Here is a 21976-nt window from a genome sequence, read left to right on the forward strand (position 1 = left end):
CATTTATTTATACGGATCAGCTCAAGCCGAGCTTAAATGTTTGAGCCTCAGCCCAAGCCGTGCTCGGATTAGCTGAGCTTGTTGGCACCCCTAGTTTTGCCACAGTGTGCAGGCGGCCAGAGGGTGTTGCGTGTGCACTCCTGAAACATGCACTGTAGCTACAATACATGTTCCGGGATCCCCATTGACCGCCGCATGGTGCTCAGTAGGGTGTACAGGGGAGCCGTACACCACACTGAGCGCCATGCGGCACTCAGTGGAGACCCAAGAACATGCACTGTAGCTACAGTGCGTGTTCCTGGGGGGAACAAATAACCTGCCCGCGCAGGCCACACTATAGCTTCAGTGATACGCTCCATGCATCTCATGTGATACGAACATTATAATCTTTTTTGAAATAATTTTACCACCTCCAAACATGGCCTACTGTAAATAACTTCTTGATCCAGATCCAGTAAGCGCTGTCTCTATCTGATTCCGGATTTAGATCCATATTCTGTTATCCTGGGTCATGCAATACTAATTATCCGATCCATTGTCCCCCAATGTGGAAGTGCCAGGTGTCAGAAATTGGATTAGAGCATTTCGTGATCCAACCCAAATCCATTTAGCTATGTCCAGAATGAACTGTAGACAAATTGAACATTCTCACCACCCTCAATATGCTCTTAATGTAATTACTAACAGTTAATTAATTAGCTGTTACCAACCTAGCCTGAACTTGTTAATATGTCTATTAATTTGAGTGTTGCAATAGGGGTTACTCAAAGTCCAATTTGGATCCAAGTTCTCTACAAGTTTCTATTGAGATACCCACATAATGATTTAGTTGATCGACCCAACTCATATATTTTGAAAAGTTTAAAATTATATTATTTTTTCAAACGTGGGTCGGGTTGGATATCTGGCAAAAATGGCAGCTCATACCCCATTGGGTGTCATTAGGATTGGGTTCAGGTGGACCCAAATGGTATTAGTATCAGCATTTTTTTTTGCCGTACCAGCGAATTCTGGTTAGGGTCTGCTCACTTATTGGATACAGATCCCGATCCATTGACAGTCAGAATCAGTATCATGGGACCAAACAAATCTGCCTCAATGGATTCGTACCCAAACCCACACACGAGTCATACCTAATCGGATCTGGTCATTGGATATCCATACCTGATCCGTTTACTTCCAGAATAGACCAACATGCAAATGACACAATATCACAAATACGGACAATATTTTGAAAATATTATACTTTGTCACATTATTTTCAAAGCAGCAAATATTATAGTGCAATATTTTGACAAACATGGTGTTTTAAACCCCACATTAATGCAGTAAAAACACCTTTTACATAGTTTTTATACTATTTATATTTTCATTTATATAAATATATAGTTATTTATTTATTAGTAATGATAGAGTGCTCCCCGAGCAACTACTCTCAACTAATAAAAGCTTCAATTTTTTTAAAAATGAGTGCTTTTTTGTTGACAGATATGATTTACAGTCATTATTTAGTGAAAAGCAAGTTTTGAATCATGTGGTTATGGCATACAGGTAGGATTTTTTAGATATTCAAAAATCAACGGCTCAAAATGTACTAAAATTTCATGACTTAAAGCCTATTTTTATTCTAAAAAATATTATCCAAAACATGATTCGTATCAAATATACTGTATAAAAAACATCTATAAGGTCTGATTGAAAAGATGCAACCTACAACTATGATTTGTAGTAGGCGGGATAGGTGCTCCAGGAGCACGTAGCATTACTCTTTAATTATATATACCAAGATTTTCCTGAGAAAAACTTATTTTTTCAAAACATCATTAGAATTTAGATATTTTCTCAAGAAAGAGACTTGTGATTTTCATACCTTTATTATTCCTGTGATAACAAAACAAATTTTTTTTCCTAGCCACCCCTCATAAATACACAATAGTGGAAAAAAACTCCCTCTTACCGTACTTTTGGGATGAATTCGAACGTGATTTTGTCATATTCATAGTTCAATCTCCCTGAAAACCCAGTAATTCCTGGGAAAGGACTCTTTTCTTAAGGGCAACGTATAGTTATGAGTGTGACATACATGTGACTGTATTAATTATGCTCAATTACTATTTAAAATAATTAATGATGCTCTCATTGTTGAGCGTTAGGTATCATGTGCCCTCGTTATTTTACCACAAATATCCAACTATATATATATATATATATATATAAAGAAAAATACCCAACAATAAATATTGCGACGTTATAATGGCATTTTCAAGTTGGAACAGTGATATTAATACTTTTTTTCTCATATGTTTTGTAGTTGTAAACATTTCCCTATATTTTTAATGTGTATACGTGCCAATATTTTAATTAAAACCGGTGGCATTTTATCGTGATATTAATAAAAATTTTTTTTTATATATCTTTTGTAGTTCTAAAGGTTTTCCTCTATATTTTTAAATTTTAACCTTGTACATGTGCCATATTTTCCAATGGGTGGCGTTGTATCGTCATACTAATACTGGATCTATATCCAAATCAAATATCCTGAACCAGATCCGACGGGTACCTGTCCGATCCATGCCTTCCTATAAAGGCCTTGGGAACCAGTATTTCATGCTCTATGTGATGTACATGAGTTGGATCTGTCTGCATCTTGAACCAAATCCAAATTACTATAGATACAATCATACAACCATTTTCCATTTCGATCTCACCCTTGCCACCCAGACCCAGGCCAAACGAATCATTGCCTGGTTTAGACGGTTTTTTTGTAATAGAATGAAAACTAATTTTCAATAATGAAATGATTTAGGAAAAAATGGTTGGTGAAAAAAAAAAGTTGGAAGAGTGAAATTTTTCAATAATGGAATGGGCCATCTTATATGGACCATCACCAGCTTTGGATGGGCGGTTTAGATGTCATCCATTGTCTAACTCTAGCGCAATCAATGGATCATATCGGGACCCACATCGAAGATGTCATCCTCATTGTTGGGCCAATCCCCAAACTCTAGCAATGAAGCAGGTTTTATTCAGTACCACTTAAATCAATTAATGTAGTCTGATCCTGAATTATCCCAAGCATAGTCAATCATGATCCATCCAGATTCATACACTGAGCAGTCTGGTTAAAAATTAAAGACCATCATTTCAATTGGATCCAGGTACAAAACTGCTTGGGTCCCACCCAAACCGGAAATGCTGGCATACATTCAACCATATGGATGTCTATCTCTACAAACTAGGAGACCAATCGGATGAACTCCGAATCGGTGCCCAGTCTGTTTTCCCTTGGATAAGGATCTGTTATTGCACCGGTTTAACTTGGACAAATTATGTCAAATGGATAAGAGTCCATGATCCAGGTGATGCACATTTCACACCATTGTGGTGCTTTAGAAAATCTGGTTCTTGAATAGGACCCAAATCATGGTTCCTTGGCATAAATCATATCATGCTTAGTTGTTGATGATAATAATAGCCAGATAGGGGCAATTATACAAGCAACAGGATTAATGAGTTGCTGAAAGCTAAGACCAATAATACAGGTTATCATGCACTCATCTGAAATATTGGGTCCTCAAGTTTGGAGACCAGATCCGAATGATGGGATCCACATGGACCCACCTGAGCAAAGTCTCATTGCCTCAGACTGACATGTAGAAGCATCCACAAATTATTCACCAAGTAGATTGTTGGTCTCTTAGAGAATGATTAGATTTTGGCCAATTCTTTAGTCTAAACATTTAAAATCCTGGCCATTGATCCCCATGGTAGTTCATGGCTAAGTTCTTGACCTTTGGTGTTTGTTTTCTGGTAGAAATGCCAAAGATCTATAAACTTTTCTCATGATTTACACTGGATACCGTTTGGGTGTCAGTACAGTTCATGAACTTGATTTTGTTTTCCGGTCTTGTTTCTATGGCCTTTATCATAAAACCTCACTCATCCAAGACTGATCTTGGTCACTAGGTTCATATTGTGCTCTGGACTTTGAAGCATACCCTTAGCAGAAGGGCATCATGATAAAATCTATTTTCATTAATCTGTGTAAGCAATCCCCCTTGCTCCCATATTCACCAAAGGTTTAAAAGATGGACTACATGCATAAATAAATTGAATATATATATATATATATATATATGAGAATGAAAACCTCTCCAATGAAAACCCTAACAAACATTTGCAATGAAAAATTTTTGATGTTTTTTTCAAAATTCTGACCATACAAATGTGTTCAGCATGATTTATTTACTATAAATTGACACTTCGATCATGAGTTTTGGATAGAAAAAATGGTATTTGAAACCTTAAAAATTTATAAAAATTATAAATAGTTGATTTTGAAACTTATAAAAACCTATTCATGCATCAGAATCAAATGCTCGAAGAACTTATTCCTATAAAAACAAGCATATAGATCACAGATGTATGGTCAAAATTTAAAAAAAATACCAAAAAGATAATAAAACATCTATTGGGGAGGTTTTCATTTTCCTATATATATAAGTGCTACTGTGCTAGAAATCTGAGGTTACTCCTGGTATATGCATTCTTGCATTCTCTCTCTACATACTAATGCTACTGTATTTTCACTTACTAGAAATCATAGTTGTAGGTTGCATCTTCTCAATCAGTTCATATAGATGTATTTAACATAGTTTATTTCATAGGAATCATGTTTTGGATTTTTTGGACATAAAAAAATATGATTTTTAAGTCATAAAATTTTGGTACATTGTGAGCCATTGATTTTTAAAGATCATAAAAAACCTGCATGTATGTTATAATCACATGATTCAAAACTTGTTTTTCACTAAATAATGATTGTATGTAGGGTCTGATCAACAAAAAAATGCTCAAATTTTTTAAAAATTTGAACCGTTTATTAGGTGGGAGTAGGTGCACCGGGAGTATATATATATATATATATATATATATATATATATATATATATATATATATATACACACACGTGTGTGTGTTGGGGGATAACATTTAGTAATGGCAACATGAAGTGCGAATACTTTTTAATTGTTTCTTTTTTAAGTTTTCATGAAATTAATTTTATAAATGTGATCTACATGTTTTGCTTAGTGAAAATTGGCTCCTGAATCATTCGATCATGACATATAGGCGTGTTTTTATAAGGTTTCAAAAATAATGGTGCAATACTTTCTCAGGTCATAAAATCGTGTTTTTAGTAAAAAAAACATAATTCAAGAGCCCGTTCTTACTATTTTTTTGCCTTTGGCTGTAAATTCTTTTACAAAAGTTCTTGATTCTCTAATAAACTTATAGGGGTTTGCCTAACCGTAGCTTGCCTTTTGAAAAAAAAAGTCTGTTCCTACTATTTGAAATATGTTGATCACATTTAAAAAGTTAGATTGGATCAAAACAACCTGCACCACAGAGATCCAAAGGCATTTGCACCTAATGTCATCTTTACCAAATGTTATATATATATATATATATATATATATATATATATACTCACACACTAAAACTGTGCATTTAAAGGTTTTTGAAGATCTAAAATTTGCAGATGTAAGATCTTCCATGTGCCCAAAGGTCAGATCTGACATGGCCCTCGTACAGGTCTGACCTTGGAAAGCAAATCCATAGATCTATGGGGCCATTCAAACGCCCCTTTAATTCAACTACATCTCTGATTCAGTAAGTCCACCACACACATCACCATGTCTCCACCACTGTCAATCATGATCCTTTCAAGTTTACTGACCAACCTAAAGCCTATCCACCACCTTCAACTATGCCCATATGTCCCATGACAAATTAAAGAGAATATATAGCTTTTCTAAAGTTGAATCTGTGCATGTTTGTAGGGCTGGTAAACGAGTAGAACGAACCGAACAGGGCATGTTGGGGTTCGGCTCGTTTACTAGTGGATTGAGCTTGTGGTTCAGCTCATGTTCGTGTTTAGCCGAGCCAAGTTCATGTTATTTATATATAGTATATATATTTTTATATATTATACTTGAAAATATACATAACTTTTTTATAAATTACACTTAATAGTCCATATTTTATGTGTATGTTTTTCATTCATCCTTTTTTTTATATATATTTTATGTGTTCCTCCTTTTGTATATTACACAAAATATATATTATCTATAAATATATATATTTTATCTATACACGCACTATCGAGCCAAGCCGAGGTGAACACCTTGTGTTCAGGCTTGACTCATTTAGGTTAAACGAGCTGCTCATGGCTCAGCTCGCCAACTATATGAACCGATCATGAATGAGTTTGTGACAAGCCGAGTTACGAGCTGCTCGATTCGTTTACCAGCCCTACTTGTCTGTGCCATCTTAGAGTAAAAATAAAATCAAAATAATTCGTCTTGTGAGCTCATTAGTCAAATGTGCATGGAACTCTAATGCACAAGAAAAGTGCTAGGTTTTGCGCCCCGCAACCCCCCCCCCCCCCCCCCCATAAGGATGAGGTTTCTAGCGGCAGAATTGAAAATAACATAATGGCAAAAAGCAGGATAGGCAAGGACATGTGACCCACAAGGGCTACCCTTGTTATTTCTACCTTACTTTCGGCCATCCTCACTCAATGTAGGGGGTGGTGGAAGGCACGTTATGTTGCTGGAGTTTTGTCAGATTCTCTCTCTTCACGTGTCAAACGCAAGGGCAGTTGTTTTTCCCAATGTTGTGTTTTGTTGTAGATCCAACATGAAGAGTAACGTCATAAAACATGAATTAAATGTCCCCACATGCTGTTGCCATATAAGCATGAAAATCATAAATGATATTATGCTCTCATGGTTAATGACCTACATATGACAATCTTGGTCTCCAAAGTGTTATTAAGATTGCAAGATTTAGTACGGCAGTTTTCTTGAAAATTCAAAAGCAGAAAACAGGGGGCCCAAGTTTTCTTTCATAATCAAGCTGTGGTGAATAGCACCATTTTAATAATGTATCAATAATAGCACCATTTGCAATTCTTGTTGTTACATGTAGGGTGCCAATCAGCCTCACGGTACATGGAATCCCCAAGATTAATGGGTAAATGCAATATATTACAAATAACAGAATAGGAGGGCTGATTTGTGAGTGTAGCCTTCTCCTACATTGGCTTGGCTGATGAAATAGAAAAGCACCATCTTTTAGGGGCGGTATGTAAAAACTTGAGATTTTTTTTTTTGACAATTGAATTAAATAAAAAAATTATGCATACTTATGATGAGTGCAATTTCTTTATTTTTTTGAAATTCTTGAATTTCTTGACTTTCTTGATTTTGACTAATTATGAAATTCAGTCTCAAGTTAAGAATATCACAAAGATAATTGTGAAATTCAATATATGTACACTAACCAAGAAATTAAACGATCTGAATATTTTTAGATTTTGGATATTCAATTTGGATCTAAATCTTGGCATTCATATCCAATATAAATTTGAAGTAATAAAATGGATTGGGTTTAATTTAAAATGTTAATTGGATCTAATATCAATGGATTGGACCCTCATATGGGATGGCCTATGTGAACCCCATTTGCATCCAAGGATCTTAGATCTCACATAAATTCGATTTTAATTAAGAGATTTATTATAAGTAATTTAAGAAATATTAATTGGTAATTAAATGACATTTTATCTTAGGGTTTAGGAGAATAGGGTGGAATGCCCCCACATTCTCTCTTAGGTGTAAATGGACATTAAAATATCCTATAAGGTGGCTTAATTACTTAAATTATAAGCAAAAGGGTTGAGGCATGTTGATTAGTCAACATTGGGTCTTGCCAAGGTACCAAGGCTTAGTCTTGTTGGTGTTTTAGAAGGTTCTTCTTTTTCACACATTTTTATGAAGATAGAAGCCTAGCTAAATTCCAAATTTAATGTTGGGATGCCACTTGGCACCCTCCCACACTTAGGAAATAAAATAGAAATAAAGAAAAAAGAAAGAAAAATTAATAGTTTTAAGAGGTGTATACAGATTCTTTATTTTTTGGGGGAAAGTTTGGTTTGCTCTTCCCCCTCCCACATGATTTTGGGGGAGGAGGTTTCCTCCTTGATGTGAACATCCACCAAAATATGAAAACATGGGGAAGAGAGGGGGGCTATATGAACACCCTCTCATTCTTTATTTATTATTTTCTTTTCTTCCTCCTCTCTTTCCGCTCTTCTTCTCCTTTCTTTCTCATTTTTCTCCCCTATTCACACCTAGGCGGTCTAGTGTGTGTGTGGCTTGACCAGCCATTAGCCCTGTGTATTGCATCAAGGTGATGGCGATGAGACTATTGAATCACCTGAATTTTTTATTTGGTTTATCAATCTATCGATTCTTTCAAGATTTACATGGTTTATGCTTTATACATACACTAAGCATGCAAATGTATATGATATATTATTTCAAAGGGGTATTTGCATTATCATTTTTTGAGAGATGTTTATTTGGATTTTTAAAAACATGAATCATGGGTTTTTCATAAAAACATTTTTGAAAGGAACATCTAAATAAGGTTTTAATTGTTGGATCGGGTTAGATTTAACCATAACATTTTTTTTCTTTTTGGTGTTGTCTGTAGGTTAGTCATTATATAATCTGATTGAAACCAAAATATTAAAGTTTCAAAGGTTTTATGGGCTCAGGATAGTTTTTGGCAAAAACATTTTTTGAGAAATCCCTTCTTGTGAGATCGATATATATATATATATATATATATATATATATATATATATATATATATATATATATATATATATATATATATATATATATATATATATATATATTAGAATTTTGCATAGATAAAATCCATACACATGTACATACATACTAAATATTGTTCTAAGATACGGTTTAAATAAAGAAAATCACATATACATTTTTTGAGACTGATCCTTATTATGGAGAAATTTAAAAACTTGAACTATAAGTTTTCATAAAAACGTTCTTGTTTTTAAGGTAGTATCTAAATAAGTTGCTATTGTATTTGTTTTAGCATGGTTTAACCTCAATAATTACTGTAAATAAGTTTAGAATAGTCGTAGTTATGGGTAATCATGTTTTAATATTATGCTTGATACTTGAATTGTGGAAATGTTACAAGTTTTTAGATGTCTGTTATGTTATTCTAGTTTTTAATCTAACCAGTTTCAGAGATAATTTTATATCTTTGAAAATATCAATCCAAAAAATTTAAATAAAAATTTGAGAATAATCTAGACATCTAGAGTTTAATTTTAGCATTTGGGTTTGCTTGATTTGGATCAGCCTTAAGGCAGAAATGTCCACCATAACAGAGCTCAATGTTTAGGCTCTGGTTACAAGACTATTTCAACTTATTTTTTAAAAAAGTATAAAAGCTTAAGTAAACTTACTCAAAATAAACTATGAAAATTTTGAGTGAAGCCTAACAAATTATATAAGACTATGTAAAAAGAGTTTTGTCAAAAATACTTTCTATAAATCCCAAGAAATTGTCCAATGTAAGAAATTTTTTGCAGTTTATAAAATTTGGTTTATAATTCTATCAGAACAGGTTTCAGTAGCAAAATTTTTATAATTTTTATACACATGATTTTGAAGATCAATTTAATATGTTGTGTTTCTGACATATGAGGGCAGTCCTAAAAAAACATAAGGGTTCCATAGGTATTCTACAATTTTTAGTGGATTTTGAAAAATCAGATTAATAGGGATTTGAATTTTTCTGATTACTCATATATTTAGGTAATAACGTGTATGGATTTAGTTGTTTCATTGTTTTTCTTTCAGTAATAAGACACCTTACGGAATTATGAGCATAGACCCCAACATTGGGAAAGATCTGTTTTCAGATTGTGCAGGTCATGTTTTGAAAATACTGCAAAAGTTTAGTTATTATGTGATTTAATTGTTTTGGTTGATTCTGAAGAATTGTATTTCCATATGTATAGATTGTGCTCATCATGTGTATCCTGTTAAATAAATAAAAATCATGCTTGATGAAATGAAAATTGAATGGTTTGTATTGAGAGAATCAAAACCCTAATTTTCCAAAAATTGGTTTAGGGTTTTGGGCTCTTTTCTTGGACTTTGTTTATTATAAATCTACATGCTATTGTGGGTTGATTTTTTAGGTCATGTGCAGCATGAACTGAATTAAATTATGTAGATTTACCTTGTGTAAGCTTGATTATAATTGAAACATAATTAAAAATATATGAGTCTTTCGATTTGGGCTTATGAGAGCCTTTATCGAAAAACCGACTTGTGTGTTTCTGGTTATAGGTTAGTTGTAACAAACTCGTTGATTAAATTTGATATCATTAATGCTTTAATTAGGTATAATATAATTTAATGTACTAAAAATCAATATATTAATTAGGGTCATGTAAAATTTTTTTATAATGGTTTATGAGAATTCTTATTAGAAAAGTTAGGTTTCGTGACTATAATTATGTTTTACTATTTTTATTAAAGTTTTTTATAAATCCAGTTTTCAATTATATCAGATCTAATGTAAATATTTATTATTAAGATGATGGTGAGTTAAATCATAATTGGTACATTATAGTTTCGATATATGGATGCCCTGTTTCAGCGAAATACCTACACAATTTGGTATTGATGTTAATGGTTAAATCCACTTATGACAGCATGACTGGATTTATTTTCTTGTTAAACTAAGCATGATTATGTTCTTAACTGTAATGAATATGAATATGAATATGAATATGAACATGTTTGAATGCAGTGTGATTGGCAAAATATGATTTCTTTGTTGTGGTTTTGTGTTATTCTAACCATGGGACCCGAATAACTTGACAATGATATATAACTGTGTTTCATAAAAACTTTGTCCTTTTACTTTTCTAAAAATTTGCAATCATCCATGATTTTTCCTCAGAAAATCAAGTATTATCATGTTATTGCTCATTTATCATCACTTGTATATTTTCTGCATAGTTTTTTATAATTACTTCTAAGCATGAATTTTTCATTAAGCTCTTATTCTTTTTCTTTTGGTTTTCAATTTTCACATTTTCTCTCTCTTTCAATTTTCACTTAGGCACTATTTCAAATTTTCAGTTTTTGTGACCCGTGTAGCGAGCTTTGGGTCAGTGACTCCCAGGCTAGATGACCTTAGGGCACCAGATACCAATTATCCCTCGAACTTAATTGCTTGAGTCACTAGACCTTTAATTTTCATAGTTACGTATAGTCTTCTTCATGTCATGTGAAATGTCTACATCTCTTAGGCTTTCTATTAAGTCCATCTAACAGGCTTTCAAGCCGGTGGCTCTCAAACCAGATGGCTTTAGGGCACCAAGTGTAAACACCCTTCATGCTCTACTTACTCAAACTAAATAGGCTATAGAAATTGACTAGACACAGAAGTGTTCTCTTCATTATCCTTTTTGTCATGAAACCCAAACACTTCAACTTGTGTCTAAGCCCAACTACTAGGGAGTACGAAGACATAAACAACTAAACATATGCTCTTTTTCTTTTGAGCTCTTATTATTTTATATTTTCCATTTGCTTAGCAGTTCAAAAATAGACTGTGCATATTCATATTTATGATTCAAAGCAAACTCTACCATTCAAAAATGATCTTTTCTTTAAAATTCACATAAATAACTACTCTTTCCATATTAGTTTCAGAAAAATATTTTTCACATGAGGCTTAAAAAAATTCTAAAATGTCAGAATATTTAAAAACCTTCATATATGCTTAAAACTTATTTCTTAAAAACCTAAATTTATGAGTTTTTATAAAAAATAGCTACCTGAATAGAAAAATTTTGGGTGTGCATCTCATACCCTCTCCCATGATTGAATGACACTGTCCCCAATGGCATATAAGAATGCAAACATGCAATGAAGATGCACACTTAAGAACATAAAATAAGTAAATAATGAGAGAAATAAAAAAGATACAACCTGTTTATATGCAGAGCCTCTCGAGTTGATAGTTGTCTTGACTTTACACCACCACTATGCATATACAACTGCAAAATTTTCTGTTGGTCTGGCAAATGGTATACTCTTATAGCAGTGCTCTGTGTCTGGTAACCTGCAACTCATACACTGAAGCATCAAATATTAAAGCATATATGCATGATAAAATTATCAAAGTAAAATAAATAATAAAAATAATGAAAAATAAATTTTATTCCTACTATGTACATATGATATACAATTTTGGCTCAAATCCTATGCCTTTGCGAGATCCCAGACCTCACATTCTACACCCTGTGAGCCATTAGAAATGTAGGGCTTAAGTCTTTGCCCATTGATCTTGAATGTACCTCTGGTTCATGGGTCAAACAGAGTCACTGCTCCATGTGAAAATACTTCTCTCACAATGTATGGTCCATCCCATCGTGACCTCAATTTCCTTGAAAAAAGATGCAAACGCGAATTGAATATACAAACTTTCGGCCTTGGCTCAAACATTTTTCTGACAATGTGTTTATCATGAAATGCCTTAGTGTGAGCCTTGTATATCTTGGCATTCTCGTATGCATCGTTCTGGAGTTCTTCTAACTCATTGAATTGCAAGGAACGCACTTCGCCAGCTTGAGCCATATCAAAATTGAACTTTTTAATTTCCCAGTAAGCCCTATGATCCAATTCGACAGGGAGGTGGCATGCTTTCCCAAAGACTAATCGACATTGTGACATGCCAATAGGGGTTTTGAATGCAGTCATATATGCCCATAAAGCATCATCCAAGCGTTGGGACCAATCCTTGAGGTCTGAGCAGACTGTCTTCTCTAAATTCTTCTTGATTTCCCTATTTGAAACCTCAACATGTCCACTGGTTTAAGGATGATAGGGGGTGGTGAACTTATGATATACAGAGTATTTTCTCAGAAGAGAAGCAACATGTATATTCCTAAAATGCTTAACTCCATCACTAATCATTGCTCGTGGCACACCAAACCGACTAAAAATATTGTGCTTAATGAACTTAAGCACTACTCTATAATCATTGGTCCTAGTGTCCACAACCTCGACCCATTTGGACATATAATCAACCGCTATTAAGATATAGATATTGTTGAATGAAGGTGGGAATGGGCCCATGAAATCTATGCCCCAAACATCAAATATCTCGACTACTAGAATTAGGAGCAAGGACATCATGTTCCTTCTGGACATGCTCCCTGTTTGATGACATCGAATGTATTTCCTATAAAAGTCATATATATCTTTGTGAAGTGTCGGCCAATAAAATCTAGACTGCAACACCTTGGCGGCAATCTTTCTACTACTAACATGTCCTCCACAAGTTAGGGAATGCCAAAACTTAAGTACAGACTCATACTCATCGTCTGGAATGCACCTCCTAACAATCTGATTGGCATAATATTTGAATAATTCTGGTCCATTCCAGTAATAATGCCTCACTTATGCAAGAAATTGATCTCTCTCATTCTTAGTCCAATGTGCAGGAACATGTCTGGTCACCAAATAGTTCACAATATCAGCAAACCAGGGTAGTTGTGATGTCCCTACTGTGATGACTTACTTATCCGAAAAAGAATCATTAATCGGTCTCTGATCCTTAGTAGAGTCCACAACCAACCTAGAAAGATGGTCTGCTACTACATTCTCACTACCTTTCTTATCTCAAATATCGAGATCAAACTCTTATAGCAACAAGACCCACCAAATGAGTCTAGGTTTGGTGTCTTTCTTGCTAAGAAGATATTTCAATGCAACATGATCAGAATAGACAATCACCTTGAAGCCAATAAGATAGGACCTAAACTTGTCCAATATGAATACTACTACGAGCAATTCTTTCTCTGTCGTCGTGTAATTTATCTGAGCATCTGACAGAGTCCTGCTTGTGTAGCATATCACATAGGGCTTTCTATTAATCATCTGTCCTAGAATGGCTTCCATGGCATAATCAGACACATCATACATAATCTCAAATGTCATGTACACCTCAGGATGTGCCTCCACTATCTCCTGAACAATATCAATCTGGAAGCACTCCTCATCTCCAGCTGGACCCATAGAGGCATTGAATATGTTAAACCTGACTTTTTGATTGTCGAATAAGAGGTTCATGGCTTCGGTCCTATAATTTATGCATGTATTGGTAGTCGCCAAGAATGGTCTGCCAAGAATGATTGAAGTTTGTCGCTGGCTATACACACCCTCCATATCCAGGATAATGAAATCGACTAGAAAATAGAAATCCTCCACTTTTATCAGCACGTCCTCGAGGATACCTCTCGGCACCTTAATGGAATGATCTACTAGTTGGAGTATCATAGGGGTCAGTTTTATTTCTCCTAGCCCAAATGAATCATATAAATATCCTGACAAGATGTTCACACTTGCCCCAAGATCTAACAATGCTCGCTCTATCTGGATATTTTCTATGATGTAGGAAATAATCGGAGCACCAGGGTCCTTGAGCTTTATTGGAGTTTGATGTTGAAGCACCAAACTCACCTGCTTAATCAGAAGGACTTTGTAAGAACTTTTCCTCTAGATTTCTTCTTCTAGATACATAGTTACTTGAGGATTTTTGCATAAGTCGGCACCTTCTGAATGACATCAAGCAAGAGTAAATTGATTTGTACATGCTTGAAAATCTCAAGCATATCCTGTATTTTGGTTCTTTGCTTGTCTATGCCTGTTGGGAACTCTAAGGCCTTTGGTTAGGGTAGTCTAGGAATATAAGTTATAAGGTCCTTCTCCTTCTGAGGAAACTCACCTCTATCCTTAGCCTCAACTGGGAGAGATGACTAAGCTGAAGTAGAAAGCTTGGTTATTCCTGGCTCATCTGTCTCGACTCAACATAATACTCACGTCCACTCCTAAGGGTCATAACTGATTTGGCTTGTTGCTGCTGCAAATCTGTCATATACAAGCCACCAGACATTTGTTCATTGCCCTTCGGATTCATGACAGTCGGGCTCGGCAAACTACCCTCAGTTCTCCTATTCAGAGCCTCTGCTAACTGTCCCGTTTGTGTTTCTACTTTTGCAATGAATTGCATAAGGAAGTTTAGCTTTTGATTGCACTTCTCAAAGGCATTTTGATTGGAGATTTTCACCTCCTCAAATGATGTATGGTGTGTAGGCTCTTGAGGGCCAATGGAGGGATAAGAAGGAGCTTGAGTGTAGCTAGGCCTCTGATATGTCTGAGTGAATGAATGAGGTCGAGCTTGCTGTGGATGAGAGATCTGAGTGGAAGCATGTGGATTCTTCCACGAGAAGTTAGGATGATTACGCCAACTGATATTACAGGTAGATGAGAATGGGTTGTTCATGGGTTTGGCGTATCCTTGAGCAGCCTAAACTTGCCCTTGTATAAATTCAGGGTACTGAGCTGTCGAAGGGCACTCAGTGACAACATGCCTCGGACTGGCACACAAAGCACACACCATATGAGTTTGGGATAGGCCGGCAAGAAGTTGATCCAACTTTTGAGAGAGCATATCTACTTTGCTCTGCAATTCAGCAGTCAGACCAATTTCCAAGACACCACCCCTCTTTGTCCTGCTGGGTGTAGCTTTTTTAGCATGAGAGGTAGAGGAATGATGTAAAGAATTTTCTGCCAGAGTATCAAACAATCTTCATGCCTCATCCTCACTCTTCAACATGAATGTCCCCCCGCATGAAGAATCAAACATCTGATGATTCCTATCAGACAATCCATCATAAAAACTTTGCACTAGTTGTCATTGTAGCACCTGATGATGAGAACATTTTCTAAGGAGATCCTTTATTCTTTTTCAGGTCTCATGAAATTGCTCACCATCTAGTTCAGAAAAACTTGTGATGACTTGTCTAAACTGATTGGTCCTGCCTATGGGAAAGTATTTCTTCAGAAACTCCTTTTGTAATTGATCCCATGACCTTATTTCAATGGTGTCTAAGGATTTCAGATAGTACTTGGCCTTATCCTTCAATGAAAACAGAAAGAGGGTCAACTTCAATGCATCGTCCCCAAAATTTTGTATCTTCACTGACGAACAGATTTCAAGAAACCCGTCTAAATGCCTATAAGGACCTTCATGACTAAGACCATAAAATGATGGAAGCATTTGTATCACACTGGCCTTAATCTCATACTGTGGCGCCCCAACATTGATCTTCTGATACAGGATGCCTGGGTGTACTCCGTGAGTAGGAAGTACTCCCTCAAAGGACACGTAAGAGTAAGAGGCTCCATTTCATCCATTTCTCTTGGACCTCGAGGAGAATGAATAATTCTCTCAGGATCGTCGACGAAGGGATGCAACGGGTTACCTAAAGTCCTTCGCCCTTGCATACAGTGGTACCAGGACCAGATGTGCAAACGAACTTAATCTAATAAAAAAATTCAAACCACGCTAATAAACAAAAGTGAACTTATATGTACTTACTATGTTAATCATGAATCTATCTAACTATGTCAAAAACTAATTACATAGATATTAATAAAGCAAGTAAATAAGTGAACTATTTGCCTTGCGTCGTTCCCCGACAATGACACCAAAAATTTGGTTTATCTTTTTTTTTAGAAAAAAAAAATAATTTTTAAAACAATATTTTTTAATAAAACTCTCATGTAAACCAGACACCAAATGATAAAATAAACCAGCTTATACTAGTGGTAAGACTAGGTCAAACTCGGAGAACGAAATAAGGCAATACACAATTCACTTGAATTATTCACTTAATTGATATCTGAAAAAAGAAAGAAATTACAATGATTACAAATATAATTTCAATGAATAAAATAAAAATAACAGAATCCTAATCTAGACTCTGAGACTCTGATGTCAGTTGAAGAAGCCAAAGAATCAATCTTCACTACCTGCCCTCCTCCTTATGCATTTGAACCTAAAAAATAACTTAATCTATGTAACTTAAATAACAATATTAGTACCTAATCTACTTAACACTAAACAAGATTCAAGAAACAATAAGCAACTTAGTAAAATAATTAACAACTAAATATATAACTAATAAAGCAATAAAAATTCAAGTAATAGAAAGCAAATAAACTAATGCTAACACTAATGAAATTATAACTACACTACACTAAGTACTAACTGTTTACTACACTATAAAAGCTAGTGAATCAAACAATTAAGCAATTAAATAAATTAATCTAAACTAATTCACTAACTTCTGACAAAATAACAGAATCTACTCTAACTACAAATGATCAGAAAAATGGCAGAATTCAAATTATAACCTAATTCTAAAGGAAATTACTCAACTGCCCTAACTAATAGTCAATCAGGACAATTCAGAGCAGATTATGGGAGATCGAGATTTTGAAAAGATAAACAGAGTCAGATGACTATAAATTTTTACAAAGATATTTTAGAAACACTCAAGGACCAGACCCAATTCACAGAGTTTAAAAATTCTTTTGAAATCCACAGAAAATAATTTTTAAATTTACAGAATTGCCTCTTTGACAACAATGAAGCAAAACAGTAATTTCTGCATAACCAGTTTTCAAAATCAAATTAATTATCTAACCAAATCAGCATGAAAAATTATGAAATTTGGAATGGACACAATAGACATGATGATGAAAATAGTGAAAAAAATTTAGGTCAAAACTCGTTAAAAACATACATGAAACAATGACCTTAAGTTGACTAAAAATTTGAATTATGCAAAGTTTACTATTTTGACTTAGCTTCACTATCTAAGTAACGAAAAACATAAAAAATTAATTAATGATTAATCAAGACTTAATTACCGCTAAAAAGAACAAAAAATGCATGAATTCAAGCCTAATCTAAAACAGAGAATGAAATGAATTAACTAAGTATGCAATTTAATAAAATTAACTAGGCACTAAACTAGGCTAACGACTACTCTAACAATTCTAATTATTAATCAGTAAAATAAAGTGAACTAACTAATTAGCTAAACTAAAGCACATTAACTAAACAAAAATTAAACACTACTGAACTAAGCATGGAAGGAGTATAAGTGACATAAAACTAAAACTAACCACAATATGCAAGAATGAGATAAAACCTAAGCAAAGACACAAGAGACTATGCACAACTAACTAAACTACTTAACTACAATACACATGTGACTAACTAACACTTATACGGAGCAAACAACTAATATAACTTAAACAAATAAAAGTAACCAAACCTAATGCACTTAACATAGCCTCAACAAAATTAACCTGAATTTAAATATTGAATTTAAAACTAAGCTAACTTACTTAAAATAATTTAAAACTAAATAAAGTTAACTAAAGCTAATTAGGGCACATGGGGCAATTATTGAATTGAACTAAGATTGGATGCTCATGCCCCTTAGTGGACCCCACTAAGGATTAATTGCACTTAACAAAAAAAATGAAACTTGCTTAAATAATTAAGCAAAGAATTAAATTCCTAAAAATGAGTTACTAAAATTAATTCAAGTCACAAGCAAGGCAAGAATGGAATGCAATATTGAAAATGTCTAACCTAAGGCTATCTTTAATTACCTACCAAAAATAAAACTTACTCCAATTACAAACAAAGAAATAAAATCTAGAAATTAACCTAAGAATTCAAAATAAGAAAGCAATTAAAACTTAAAGAAGGAAATGACTTAACTTGCCTAAAGTGACACACTACACGAATTCTAAATAAATCCTAATCACTAAACCCTAATTAAAATAAATCAAGCGAAATATGGAAATTATGCTACTTAATTCAAAATAAGAATCTACTTAAGAATTAACAATGGAAACTAAATTGAGACTAAAGAAAACACAATTTACTTACCTAAATTAGTACATTACACAAATTCTAAAACCCTAATTACTAGTTAATTCTTACTAAAAAAATTTGCATGACCTAATTAAACATTAATTAACTAGCTAAAGTATATTATTCTATATCTAATTCTAACCCTAACCGGCTAACCCTAATCAAAACACTAACCAAATGCCTAAGGGTTGGATCTAGCTACAGCTAGATCGTGACCAGATTCAAGAACTAAAATATATATATAATGGAAACTAAAAAAAATATTTACAAAATTCACAATGTTCAGCCGATGGTATCTCAGAGATTGAACTCAATAGAATTTTATTCCAATTGGCTGAAAGAAAGATTCAAGATTGGTTCTTGCTCATGCAAGAACCCGATCAAAAAAATAATTTAGATTATAAAATATTGTACTTTAGACTGACAAAGACAACTAAATGACAGACCCATGACCGAACCTAAGACACGACTTGACACACTTCTAACTAGAAGAAAGGGGCGTGAAGACTTACCTCTCGGCTTGTCCGATGAGTTGGGGAAGACACTACCGGTTAGTGGGGTTTGGAAATACGTCTTTCATGTCTTAATGGTCTATGATTCATCCTCAAAGTGCTGCAAACTCTTAGGACCCGACTTGCCAAGAGGAAGGTTTGAGGTGGAAGCAAGGAGGGAGGCCCGGTTGAAGGGAGGACACGGTCGGATCCTCGAGGTTGGTAATCGGCATGCTGACTCTGAGTTAGAAGTTCCCACGAGTTGTTTAGCACCTGCAAAGTAAAAATCATAGCACAGTAAGAAAGAACAATGAACAGAAAAGAAGAAAAAAAAAGTGAAGTACATACGATTTTAGAGATAGAGGAGAAGAAGAAATTGTAGAAGGGACGATAGAGAGAAAGGAAGGGAGAGAGAGAGAGAGAGTAGGGGCGAGTTTTCCAAAGCTGCCAAAAACATGAATCTAGGGTTTACTATTCTATTTAAATTACTAAAAACTAATCCTAATTCTAAAAGCTACCTAAAAACAAAATAAATTCTAACTATAGGTTAAAACTATTTAATATTGCAACTAACTACCTAAATGCTTGATAAGGAGGGGGGTTTTGGTAAAAGTTCATAGAGTGCACCTTAAATCAGTGGGTTTATGGATATTTTGGGTTTGGATCTTGTTCATGATCCAATCTTTCACCTTTGGATTGGATCTAGATCTAATTTATCTTGCAATTCGCTCTGATTGCCCTAAAAATGCTCTATTTTCTTCATTTTAACTCGGATTTGAGTGCAATTCGAATCATGACTTCTTTGTACCTAAATACACAAATACATGAGTTTTTTATTCTTCAAAATATACATAAATGCATGAATAATATATAAAAATAATATGCATTTCATGCATCATCAACCATCACATGTCTCCCATCCTAGCACCTTGGAACACCTTTAATGGCTGCTAGAAAAGCTCTAAGAAAGAAGAAGAAGAATTCTAATAAGAACGGGAGAGGGGAAAGAACTGACCTTATTAATCATCCTCATAAGGGTCTCTATTTATAGATGGGCGTAGGCAAGAGTCTCATCTCTAATATACGAGATTAATATCTATTAATTTCTTTTAATAATAAAATAAGTAAATAAATTATGGGTCCTAACTTATTAAATTTCAAAATTGATTAAGCTAGAGAAGAAAGGTGGGGTCTTCTTACCCTAATTTGGGCTCTAGTAACATGGTAACCTTTCGGGAGGCCTAAAGATCCAAAGACTCAATCTAATTTGATGTTTAAATAGTCGATTTGATAGCCCTTGAAACGTAGATCATCGTGGTGGTTTTAAATTTAATCGTACGCATACGTTTTGGCAAAAAAATTAGTCAACATTGAAAAATATTGATTTTTTACCTATAATTAGCCATGAACTTTTATTAATAATTAAACACTGAAATCAACAATAATTTGAGTGTGTATATGGTCGATTCCGATGCCCTCTAAATGAGAAACATTAAGGTCAACTTTGATCTAATAGGTGAGACACCGATCCACCAAATTTTTTGTCAAAACAATAATAATGTTGTTCAGAGCGTATAACTCTATGGGTACAATCCAATAAGATTGGATCTAAATATCCCAAGTTATATCTAACCCAATTCATCCCTAATTAGATCCATGTCAAGGCTTATATCCAACTTAATTGGGTTAGATCCAAATATCATGAGTTAAATCTGCTATCTAATTTAAGGTCCAAATCCATATTAGACTCAAATGCTAAGATTTAGATCCAAATCCAATATTAATAATCTAATCATATACAAATCATTTACGTTCTTGTTTAGTCCATATATTTTATGTTTTACAATTATTCTTGCATTGTTCTTCATAACTTGAGACTTAATTTCATAAAAATTTGAAATCAAGAAAATCAAGAATTTTAAGAAAACCAAGAAATTGCATTGATGTCATAGATGCAGATAAAGTTTATCATTTATTCATTTTAATTGCCAAAGAAAAATATTAGGTTTTACACTTTCTTGTTGACCCACCATTAAAAATCATAAATCTCATTGGTACTTTATAAGGCAAGAATCAAATCTTTAGTTCATATTTAACACTATGATATTCTAATATATTACAGACATGAAAACATCAATATTCTCTTTTCTAACATGATATAATTCGTTAACATGCTCACAATAATCGGAATCAAACAAAAGAACCATTCTACAAAAATTGATTTTGTCTTTCTAAAACTAGTTCGGTTCAAAAACGTTTTTTTCTCAAAATCGATTCACCAAAACACTATTTTGGGTTTTTTAAAAAACTTTTTCATGCAGATTCAATAGCCATATATGTTCTAGGCATAGATCACATGTAGATCCAAGCTCTAGATCAAAAAGATGGTATGCTAATACATCCCAAAATCCAACACCATGAAAGTAGAAATTTCCTACCAAAAATGCATTGTCGCTTTTTCCTCCACACGCACCTTATTTCATGTTGATTTAGACCTTCACCAAGGTAGTTGCAGGTCTCTAATAAAGGTCTGAACTTCCTCAAAGGTTGGAAGGTAGAAAGAGATGTCAGGAAGAAAAGAGAAGAGATGCACTTTAATAGGGAGAGGGAGAGAGAACTAACCTTGTTAATCCTCCTTATTAGGATCTCTATTTATAGATAGGCTTAGGCAAATGTCTCATATATAATATAAGAGGTTAATATCTATTAATATTTTTTATTAATAAAATTTAAAAATAAATTATTGGTCTTACCTCATTAAATTTCAA

This window comes from Nuphar pumila, chromosome 4, assembly GCF_984573655.1.
Source record: "Nuphar pumila chromosome 4, dmNupPumi1.hap1.1, whole genome shotgun sequence".
Lineage (NCBI taxonomy): Eukaryota > Viridiplantae > Streptophyta > Magnoliopsida > Nymphaeales > Nymphaeaceae > Nuphar > Nuphar pumila.